This window comes from Thunnus thynnus, chromosome 1 (assembly GCF_963924715.1).
Source record: "Thunnus thynnus chromosome 1, fThuThy2.1, whole genome shotgun sequence".
Classification (NCBI taxonomy): Eukaryota; Metazoa; Chordata; class Actinopteri; order Scombriformes; family Scombridae; genus Thunnus; species Thunnus thynnus.
The window spans coordinates 3,072,651-3,083,986 of NC_089517.1; positions in this window are offsets into that span (position 1 = coordinate 3,072,651).

Sequence of the window (11,336 nt, forward strand, 5' to 3'; positions counted from 1 at the left end):
GACAATACAACAATTCCAGAAAACACAAAGGTTTTGGTTGGTGCAACGTTACATGTTCAGTAATGTCATATTTTCTGCAATATGGTGTCTTCTGTAAGGTTGTGTTGTTTGCTGTGTTATCATTTCTGCTATGCTGTTTTCTTCCCAGCAAAGTTATATTTTCTGTAATGCTTTGTGTTCTCCAATGTTATACTTTCTGCACCTCAGGACTACTGCATAGGATTTAAAGCCAATTTTCCACTAACTAATCACAAGGCAGAACCATATGGAATCAGGTTCTTTATAAATGGATTCATGACACTGAAAACACATTTTCTAGTTCACCTCTAGTGGTATGTAGCCATAAAAATAGTAAAATAGTTCAGTTTCTTTCTGTGGAGGTTTTGTAATATACATCCCTTAAATTTTTGCATGAAAAGACATGTGGTAGGTAATGTAGGAAACCGATACATTGACATACCTTTGCTACCTTTGCACAAATATAAACTCTCAAGTTATAGTTTAAGATATCTTCAATTAGGAGATTATGCACAAAAACACTTAACAGCTTTTGAGACTGACACAAGTTTGACACAACTACTTTTTTGACTGTGACAAAGACAGTGAAAAAGAAGATAACTAAGCCTTTTTTTCAGCTTGCTTCATGTTGTCTTTACTCTCAGCAATCTCTTCAGGTGTCAGAATCTTGTAGGAGAAAGCACAAGCAACTCATGCTGAGCAATCACAGTCCTTGTGGTATCTCCACACTATAGCCGCTGGAGGCTCAATGTATAGTTATATTCCAGAAGAGACATGTTAGCTGCAGTGCAGCCTTCAGCAAAACAACAGAGTCAACACATGTAGCTGCCCTTGGTACACCTTAATGCAGAAGCATAAATTAAGCTTACAATACCAGATTCTCAAATTGTACTTGATTTACTAAACTTTCATCTACCCTTATTTATATGTGTCTCCTGTTGGTTTTCCCAGGCTCTACTCCAGTCTGAAGGTTGGTGGTAATGTACCTCTTGCTTTTTGGTAATGGCTGCAAATAGATACTTTTTCTGCGTTGCTACACTAAAAATCTGTGTCCATTTGCAGAACAGCAACAGCAAAATAACATTTAATCTTTTTTTGACACAATGCACAAAATCATTCAATCATGAGACAAATCTAGACTTGACATGACTGCGGTGATGTCATCACAGGCAATCACCCATAAATATCACCTGCACATGATATCTGTGTCTTGTAAAAATTCTAACGAGAAAAAAATAAGGAAAAGAGACATATAATGATATAATATAATAAATGTTAAAACTAGTGTACAAAACTCTTATTGAGGGTGTTTTAACCCAAAAAGTCCTTGATGATTCAACTCTTAATGGAAAGGACAAGGAAGAAAGCAAGGAGTATCCTGGCAGAGAGCTGCTATCCTTTGTTCAGCCAGTTTGAGCTCTGGGAGGCGCTATAGAGTTCCTCTGGCAACTAAATATATTTAAGAAGTCCCTCATCCCAAGTGCCATCAGTGTTCGGAAAAGTGACTGAACACACACACATGAACTGTTTTTAATGTTTAATGTGACATCGTCTCTGTTTGTTTGACCTCTGTAAGAATCATGTGCAGTGTGTCTTCATGCTTTGGTGAGCTGAAGGCAATTATTTACCCTGGTGGATGATAAATTTCTATTCTATTCTATTCTAACTCACTGCTTGCCATTAATGATTACTTATAATTTTACTACAGTTTAATGTAGAACATGTACTGTGGTTATCTACCCCAACCGGTGAAGTGAGCCACCTTTGTGACTGCAGTTAAACTTACATATAGATGGTTGGCTCATACAGGCCCCTTGTGTGAATCAGTACACTGTTGAGTATCAAAATAAAACTAGAAAAACCTGCTTGTCACAAAAACATCCAAGACACTGTTGTCTCCCTTTACATCCCAGTGTCAACAGCATGTAAAAATATCTCATATCAGTCAATGTGTCTGTACACTGAGAAGGATTCCTGTCAACTACAAGGAAGTGAAGATAAAATGCTTCAGTGATTTCTGATAAATTAACTGTTTACAGCAAAACTGCTTGTGAATTTTTCCACAGGTATATAGTGGGATAGACTAACTCCTCGACATAACTTACATTGCTGATGACAGTTATTGTGTTTAGATGATAATATATGGCTCTTTGGTGTTTTAAAAACTTACTCACCCCCATATTTTGTTAATATTAATCTTATTTTTTAGACAAATTGATTTTACCTTCATAAACAAATAAAATCTGCATGTATCGTCAATAACGTGCCAGATAATAATACTAATTTAGAATTCTATCATCAAATTGATATGGTTGAAAGAGTCGAGTACACCCCAGTCTGGAACTTACTGATTACAAAAGCAAATCAAGATAAGAAATGGTCAACAGAAACCGGTTGTTCAGGTTTATTAAATGCTTTCGATTTCTATATCAAGTATAAATACAGAAGCAGATGCAGACAGTCTCAGAGTCTCCTGCAGCCTGATAACAAGTAAGTTAGTGAACCTTAGTATGCTGGAACCATTTGACTCTTCTGTATTGGACTTAAAATGTGGCATAAAGTTTTTGAAATATAATTTGAAGCTACACATAAATGTATCCAGTTAATGAGAGAATATGTGTAGTTGTGACTGACTAAGTATTTATATTTTTGAATAAAACTGGTTCTATTAAACATAAGAGATGATATTGTGTCTCTAGGTTTTGATGTATGGGGGAATGAAGAGAAAAGACGACAATAACGGACCCAGATAAACAAGAGACTACAGGTACGACTCCACTCACATTACCTACATTTCAGGTTGTATGTTTGGCCCTTTGTTTTTGTGCTGCTGCTCTCGTGCTCTCTCTCCCTCTCTCTTTCTCTCACCAACACACACACACAGACCTCAAAGTTAACAGTTCGCATATCATCAGTGACAGTGAGGTCTGTGGACACCATTTCTGGAAAACTAGTGATGCACCTGTGAGCACCACATACAAAACTCCATTCTCCTGCATTGTATTGGCATGAATAAAATGAACTGGTAAGAAAGCAGTGAATCAGATCAATAAAAAAAATATCAAATTGTTTCAGCAGTTACTTTCTAGAGCACAAATAAACACACCACACCCCCCCGCACACCACCGCACAACCCCGCAGCTGTGCGCAGCAACACCTGATTAAGTCTGAATATGGCCTCAATCCATCCTTGTTTTTTCCCTCCCCGGCCTGTATTTGAGGCCGGCCTTTATTTGTTTGTGTCGACCACACCCCCAGCCATTATTGGAGACCCGGCTTTTAATTGACCCAGTCACTATTAGAGAAAATACGGTAGGTTTCCCTTTTCCAAACAGCTTTAGACTGAAATGGGAAGAATTTGGTGCCACTGTTCCTCATGATATATGAGGGGGACACACGCAGTCTCAAACAATGCTAGTCAAATTAATTTCAAGATACTACACAGACTCCACTTTTCTGAAATAAAATTACACAAAACCTGTCAGTTTGTGTCTCTGGATGATACTAGCTTGCTGAGGCAACCTTAAGCTAAAGTGTTTTCATTTGCTCTAAAATTCAACTCTTTTTGGTCTGGCATTTTGATGATGTGTTCATGATCTCTAAAGCCATTGCTTCTAATCTAGTACCAGATCCTTTACTTATCATCTGTTGCTCATCTGAATCAACAATGAATCTGATTTGAATCTGAAAAAAGATTTTCTGAAAATCTTTCTCTCTTATTCCCTCATTAAAAAACTGGATGACTTAATCAATACTTTAGATTTAGGAAAAATGATTTGCTTTCAGAAACTAACTCTCTCAATTTGATTTTACCTTGCAGCTTAAAATTAGAAGACAAACTATATTTTTTCATCTAAACATTTCACAGAATCACACAAATGTGCAAGAATGTGATTGAGTGAAAATACACAGAGAACTTTATCGAGTTATGGTGACTGGGTTGGATTATCTAGACATTATGTTGACTTTTCTTCTGAAATTCTGTAATAAAACCTTAGTGAGTGTGATGTCTAGAGGGCACAAAAAGTGTTTCATCTCTCCTCACTTCTTTCTGTCTTTGTATGTTTTTTGCATCAGTTTGCAGAGTTGTTCATCATCAGCACCAACACATATACTCTCTCTCTCTCCAGCTCTCTCTCTCTTTCTCATGAGATTTAGGATTTGAGGAAGAGAGGTCGACTGTTGTCCCTTAAAAGATTTTCCCACCTTACATTCACACACTCACAACACAGTTGTTTTTTCTACTTTATAAAATCAAACACCAGCTAACCAACCTAATGTGTCTCTTTACATGTGATGTCATACTGTTTATAGTCAAGTTTTGTCTGTATATTCTCACATTGAATGAAGTGACACAACAGATTTCTCTTTATTAGGAACAAGACTGAAAATATTGTTCAGAAGACTTTCATCTGAAATCTGCAGTCAGTCTCTGTACTTGTGTTCAATGTTTTGCAAAATTTGTGTGTTATTAAAAAAATTAAGACAATCCATTTCTGCATTATTGCTTTGACAGTTTTGCAACACAGTTGGCAGAAATGCCTCGAATCTCTAAAAACTCTACATGTTTTTCAAAAATAAGCAACTGAAATAAAGCTTTTTGATAAAACCAAAACTTTAAAACCAAGACTTTAAAGTTGCTTTTGACTTCCTGTTATATGTCTCAGCCTCGGGGTCAGAGTGAATAAATATACTATATTATTGTATAGCTAAAACATTGCAAAGATTTATAAGATACTGTTGGTTATTTATCAGAGGGAGGTGGCTGGGGTGTGACTTTTTTTTATTTTTATCTTTCCCCTCCCCACAACTACAAATATTTTTCCTTGAGCCTCCCTGAGTGACTGGGGGGAAACTACACAACCCTTCTTCCACCATAAATAATCATATTTTATTATATTCACACCAAAGGTAGGTAGGATCGGAGAAAATGAGGTGGCTGTGGTTCAGAAGGTAGAGCAGGTCGTCCACTCAGAAAATCGTGGTTCGGTTCCCGGCTCGTCCACTCCACATTTCAAAGTGTCCTTGAGCAAGACACTGATCCTCAAACTGCTTCTGATGGCTGCACCAGCACCTTACGTGTGTGAATGGGTGAATGTGGCTTGTAGTGTAAAAGGCCCTATATAAAAGCAGTCCATTTACCAAAATAAAAAGCAAAGGCTGACTTTTTCCGACCATTATGTGTAATAGTGAACCATGACTCTGCCTTGAGTTCTTGTAAATCTGAGTTTAATAAAACAGTTAAAAACTAAAAACAGGCGAGGAGAGGGAGAGGAGGAAGATGGAGGAGACTGACAGGATTGAAGGAGCAGGTCTGATGGAGGTTAGTGATCAAGAAGAAAGCGAATGGGAGTTGTTGAAGCTTTCAGTTAAAATGAATACTGAATTGTATGACATAGTACTCATACTAGACATAAATTAGCCTAAATGACTTTATTACATTTTTAGTTTTAGAGGTTCACACATCAAACATCAGTCTGTGTATCAATAACATACTTAGGACCTGCGACTTATCTAAGAGAGAGGAGATAGCATTCCCTGACTTCAATACCTTCGCTTGATCTGTGCCTGTTGTAAAAGTCGATGGAAAGCATTTAAGTCATATTAGATATGTGCCTATTACAAACTATGAAGAGACAGATCTATTGTGTGCCAACTTGACCAAATAGCAATATTTTTGATTGATTTTACACCGATTGCTACTCTAAAAATTCATGACAAACAGACATTTTGTGGCCATTTAAAAAAAAAAATCCTGCCCCCAGATCCCCCTATTAAAGGCTTAGCCCCCTAACCGTAAATCTCTAGTGACGCCCCTGTTCACAGTTTGTTAATATTAAACGTGTCATGTGTCTAAATTGCACCAAAAGAGCGTCAATCTCCACAGTATATCACCTGTTGAATGTTTGATGGTTGTTTGTGTTTAGAACGTAACAATCGTGAAACAATCAGAAAATAACATTTTATTTCTGTCATTCACGGTCTTTCTGTCTCAGTGAAAACTTTCCACTGCTGTCTCTCTGTCACTCACTCTGCTCTCAGCTTGCTTATCTCTCTCTCTCTCAAAGTTTAAATTTTAACGTTATCAAATGAAGAGAGATGTTCTCTCCTCCTCTCCCTCATGGCAGGATTGTAGAGCTCTGATCGTGATGTGCAGTAACTGAGCCCAGGGCTGATGGCTTATTTATTTGGAGTTTCAATTTCTTAACATTTATCGTGCCTCGTGTCCAAATTGCACCAAGTTTGACATGGCACTCCTTTTTTACCAGCCATACACCCACCAAGTGTGGGGTCGATCTGATGAACGGTTCAAGAGAAAGACAAGTGAAGGACACACAGACATACAGGCAGATTCTTTGCTTTAAAACAGTGGTTCTCAACCTTATTTAGTCCAGTGCCCCCCTATCCATTATCCAGGTCCATTACTGACCCCCCATCAATTAAAATGTAGGCTGATTATCTCCCCTGAATATTAATGTTGATTATTATTTTGTTATACAGTTGCCAAATAACAGATTTGTTTATCCAGTTGATTAAACAATCAGACCTGCAGCGGTCAAATTAAATAACCAGATCAGGTTGTAGCCACTAGTCAGCTGCAGGGATCCTATAGTTCAAATTTTATCTTTATCTTATCCACAAACAATTTATTTGTCCCAATTTGCACATATCACAGAGAAACGACAGACGGCCTTAATGCCATCTCAGCACTTTTTATTTCCTCGTTGGAATAAAAGACACACATCAAACTTTCGATAAAGATTTATACTGTCTGTTAATATTTGACTTTCGTTCCAGATTCTTCATTCCAAAGCTCAGAGCTGCTGTTCTGTTCAGATTTCCTTAAAGGACATTTTGTTAAAAATTAATACAGAGAGCTGAGACTGTTTGTGATTCAACAGACCTTAAAAACCCCTGCTGTGAGGTTCATGTTTGTTCTTCTTCTGCTCTCTGTTTCCAAGAAACCACATGATCATTGTGTACAGGACCACCTTGGCATACGTAGGGAGATGCTGCACTCCATCCACAGAACAGTTAGATACCTTAACTGAAACCAACCCCTGGATAGAAGAATGTATTTTTAGGGGGAGTCTCTTCTCCAAAGGTGGGTTATACTTTTGTTTTGTCAGTGATTTTTCTGTTATGCGTCTGATGGGAGAAAGTTGAACAATGTATAGCTATTTGTGCAACAGATTATTAATGATAATTAATGTGATACTCAGGGCTCCACTGTAAACTGGTCTGTTCAAACTCGGCTTGTTGTGACAACCTCAGTCTCAGCACAGAGGAAATGTTTTACTTTTGACTGTTTTCAGTATTTTTATTGACAAACCTGGTTCTTTTACTTTGGTTGACTATGATCGACCCCGATTCTTTCTCAGATGATCAGATATTGATTTGTTTAGCTGCTTTTATTCACATAGTCTCAGTGTCTCTATCACCAGACCTGGGCAGGGCAACGAATAATTACCCATGAAATTCTAAAGAGATACTAAAGAAAACATTATCATCATTAATGTGGTGATTTCAATGATTTATGCACATTCATTCGGTCTCTATATACAGATGATAGTGTAATACATGTAAAGTCTGGTACTGTGGACCACAAAGACATTGTTGGAAAGACCAACCGGAACCTCTGACGTTTCACAAGTTCAGCAGAAAACGACAGGCCACATTTTAGACGAAATTCTCATATATTTGTTGGATTTAGAACAATTTAAGTACTCATGGGAATCAAAAGGCAAATTTCAATCATAAAGGAAAATTGTGACCCTATTTTTATAGACTGAGAGCTGCGCTGGGCGGTGTGGTAATTTAATGCAACACATTAACAATAAAGTCCACACAACAAATTGGTATTTGCATAAACTGTATTCTATTATATTTACTAAAGCACCTTTAATAAAAAAAATTATTATGGGTGTTTTGTATTTGCAAGGCCACAGCTAATCAGTCATATATTTCAAACCCTTAATATTTAAAGGCTGACTAGGATAAATGATTGTTGTGAGTTGGATAATAATGTAAAACCATTCCAGTTTTCTCCTACAGTCCAACATGTCAGTGAATTTGCTACAGCCTGTCGGTGTTTCCGGTTAATGTGAGTGTGAATGTGGATGTTTATGTGTGTGGGTGTAACCTGCCTCCTGTTCATGATGCAGCGTGTATCATATTCCCTTCCTGTTACTGCATGGTAGACAGACTCCAGCCTCCCATGACACTGTACAAGATTAGCAAGTGTCGAAATCAGTGGTGAACTCAGGCTGTCTGAGGGGCGAAAAAATATAAAGGACACCCAATGGGCCCCTTCAGCAGAGAACAATGATGCATGTTGGTAAAAAAGCTACATCTCCAATTTCAGCCTGGTCGCCAGAATAAAATGTTGGCATTGTACGTTTCTGCAAACCACAGAAACATTGAATATCTACGTTTCAACACGTGAAATACGTATCATCTCAACATTTCTAAAGTGACGTAGTTCACATGGGATCTATATGAGTTGATCTTTCCTATTAGGAGGAGGGGCAGGTGGATGGTCAGTAAGTTTCTTGGCAGCAAGTTGGAAATCAGCAGAGAACACGATTCGAGACCACCTGAAAACCAATGCCTGCTTCCCATTTCAACCAACAAAAGTGGGTGTTTTTAGTGAGACATCAGGACATTCGCAGCCGTTTTCTGGCGAGAAAACTGGTTCTTTTTAGTTCTTTTTAGCAGCCGTTTTTTATTTTATTTTTTATTTTATTTTAACATAGAAACATAGATATTCAGCGTTTCTGTGGTTTGCAGAAACGTTCAATGCCAACGTTTTCTTCTGGCGATTGGGTTGCCAATTAAGACGAACATTTTATAGGGTGATTCAGGATATAAGAAAAACAACACCTCTGTATTAAAAATGATTTTCTTTTTAAACATTAATTTTGCAAACATCTCTGTAATAAAACACAGGGAATGGGTAACGTTTTAAATGTTTATTTCTCAGACATATTTGTAATAAAAACATGGAACTATTAACATTTTGAGAATTAACTGTTTTCAGCTGCTAGATTGGTGAAATCAAAGGAGAATTCTTTTGGCCATGAGTTTGTTAATGTTAATGACCTCGTTATGGTCAGTTGTGATGTTCCTCTCAATGAACAACAGAAGATCTGAGAACCTTCTTTCTCCACATCTGTTTCTAAACTGGGTTTTGATCACCTTCAGATTGGAGAATGGACTGATGCAGTTGTTACTGGCAGCTCAAACTGTACTGACCCAAAGATAACAGAACAATCTAAAGGGGGTCTGACTGAGCAAACTACTGAGTAGTACTGTACCAAAATCAATTTTATAAAATACAAAATGTATTACTTACTGTATACTGAAAACCATATTTTTAGAGCTGTGACAGATTTTTGAGATCAACGTTATTTTACAGGATAAAAGCAGAAAATAAACAAATATAGCAACAATTTCTCACTTGTTGCTATATTTTTAAACTTAAGACATTTTGACATGTGTTGTTTGCTTCTACATTAATTAAAACAAGTATAAAGATGAGATAAAATGCATGCTAAAAGAAAAATGTATATAACTGAAAAGTATTAAGAGATGTTAGTAGAGCTGCTTTTTTGTTTGTAAGTATTGTAAATAAATATACGAGCAGTGAGACAGAAGAAAACATGGAAAAATGTCCTCTGACTCACCGTCACTCATTCAGGTGAGCAGAGATATTGTTTTAGGAGTACTTGGAGAACTTAATATTTATGGTTTGGAGGTGTGTTGAGGTCGACAAATCCTTAAGACTCTCAACATGACATCTGCTGAGTTGGAAACTGATTCCAGTTCTTATATTTTGACTGTAATCCTTTTACATCATAACTATCTCTCGATGATTTAACATTACCTTGAGTCAACTTTATTTTATGAAACAGCAAGTACAAAGATTTAGTGGGAGGAGAAGAGAAATAACTACAATCAGGTCACTTGACTGGTAGAGAAACCTGAAACTATACAGTGTTGTGTTGTCCTCGTTTTCAGGAATCTCTTAATGGTCAGTATGAACAGGAGGAATGATTACAGCTGGAGAAACGTGTGTTGATTTGGGCTCCGGACTGTTGTTTTAAGACAGACTTGAAAAACTGTAACTTATCCATGAGCTGAGGTGAAGAAATTAAGACAATATCAAGTTTGTTAGTTTGTCTCACAGTCTTTCAGATTATTACACATCCTTTTCTATTTATTGAGTTGGTTTACTAGTAAATGTTTCTCAATGTGGATGAACATGCAGAGATGTGTTCCTAGTGCTGTAAATGTTATTATTATTATTAATTAAATAATTAGTCAGTCGCCAGAATTAATTAATTGTCACCAACAAATTTGATAATTGATTAATCATTAAATTAATTTATCAAACAACAATGTCAAAGTTTCTCTGTAGTTATGATGCTGCTTTTCTCTGTTTTATATCAGTGTAAAATGTTTACTGTTGGGTTCTGGATTTTATGATATTGGATAGTTTGATCACTTTAATTTAATTATTGAAAACACAGTAAGGAATGACTTTTAATGCTACAATCATAAAACACACAAAAAAGTAAATAAAAATTTACACTATATCAGATTTTCAAACTGTGAGGCTTCATTTAAAGATTGATGTGGAGTGAGAGACGTTAGACAAATACACTGCGTGAGGTGAAAGGAACAGCAGCTTGCTGGTGATTTAAAAACAAGTTAGTTATTGTAGTTTGACCCGTTTACCAGCACAGTAACTCAATCTGAGTTTACTCACATGAGAGAAGAGAGAATGGTGGGTGAGTGAGCTAGAGAGAGAATGAGAGAGAGGGATGATAAAACTAAGCGAGTGAATAAGAGGAATAAAACTCTATTTACTGATAGTTTCACAGTAGTTTTGTTTTCAAAGTGGAAACAAATGACCATCAAACATCATCAGATTATTGACTGTAGAGACAGATACTCCAGAGTTTTAGGTCTCCTACCTCTGCAGGTCTCCTTCTTATTCATTCAAGTCAAACATCAGTCACACAACAGTAAATACAAAGTTGTCATAACATGTTTCATCCATGGCCTGATGGAGGGCAGTCTGCCCATATAGATGCTGGTCATATACATAACAGCTTCATGTAGAAAATATTTCATGTCAAAAGTCAGGACACATGTGGACATACAGTACATTACTCCTCATGTTTTGGTACTTTTACCATGTTTAATATAGACATCAGACACTATAACAGTGTAAACTATCAGAAAATCACAAAAAGTATTAATATGTCCCCTGTATGATAAATGGCCCTTTTCACATTGCACAGAGTGATGTG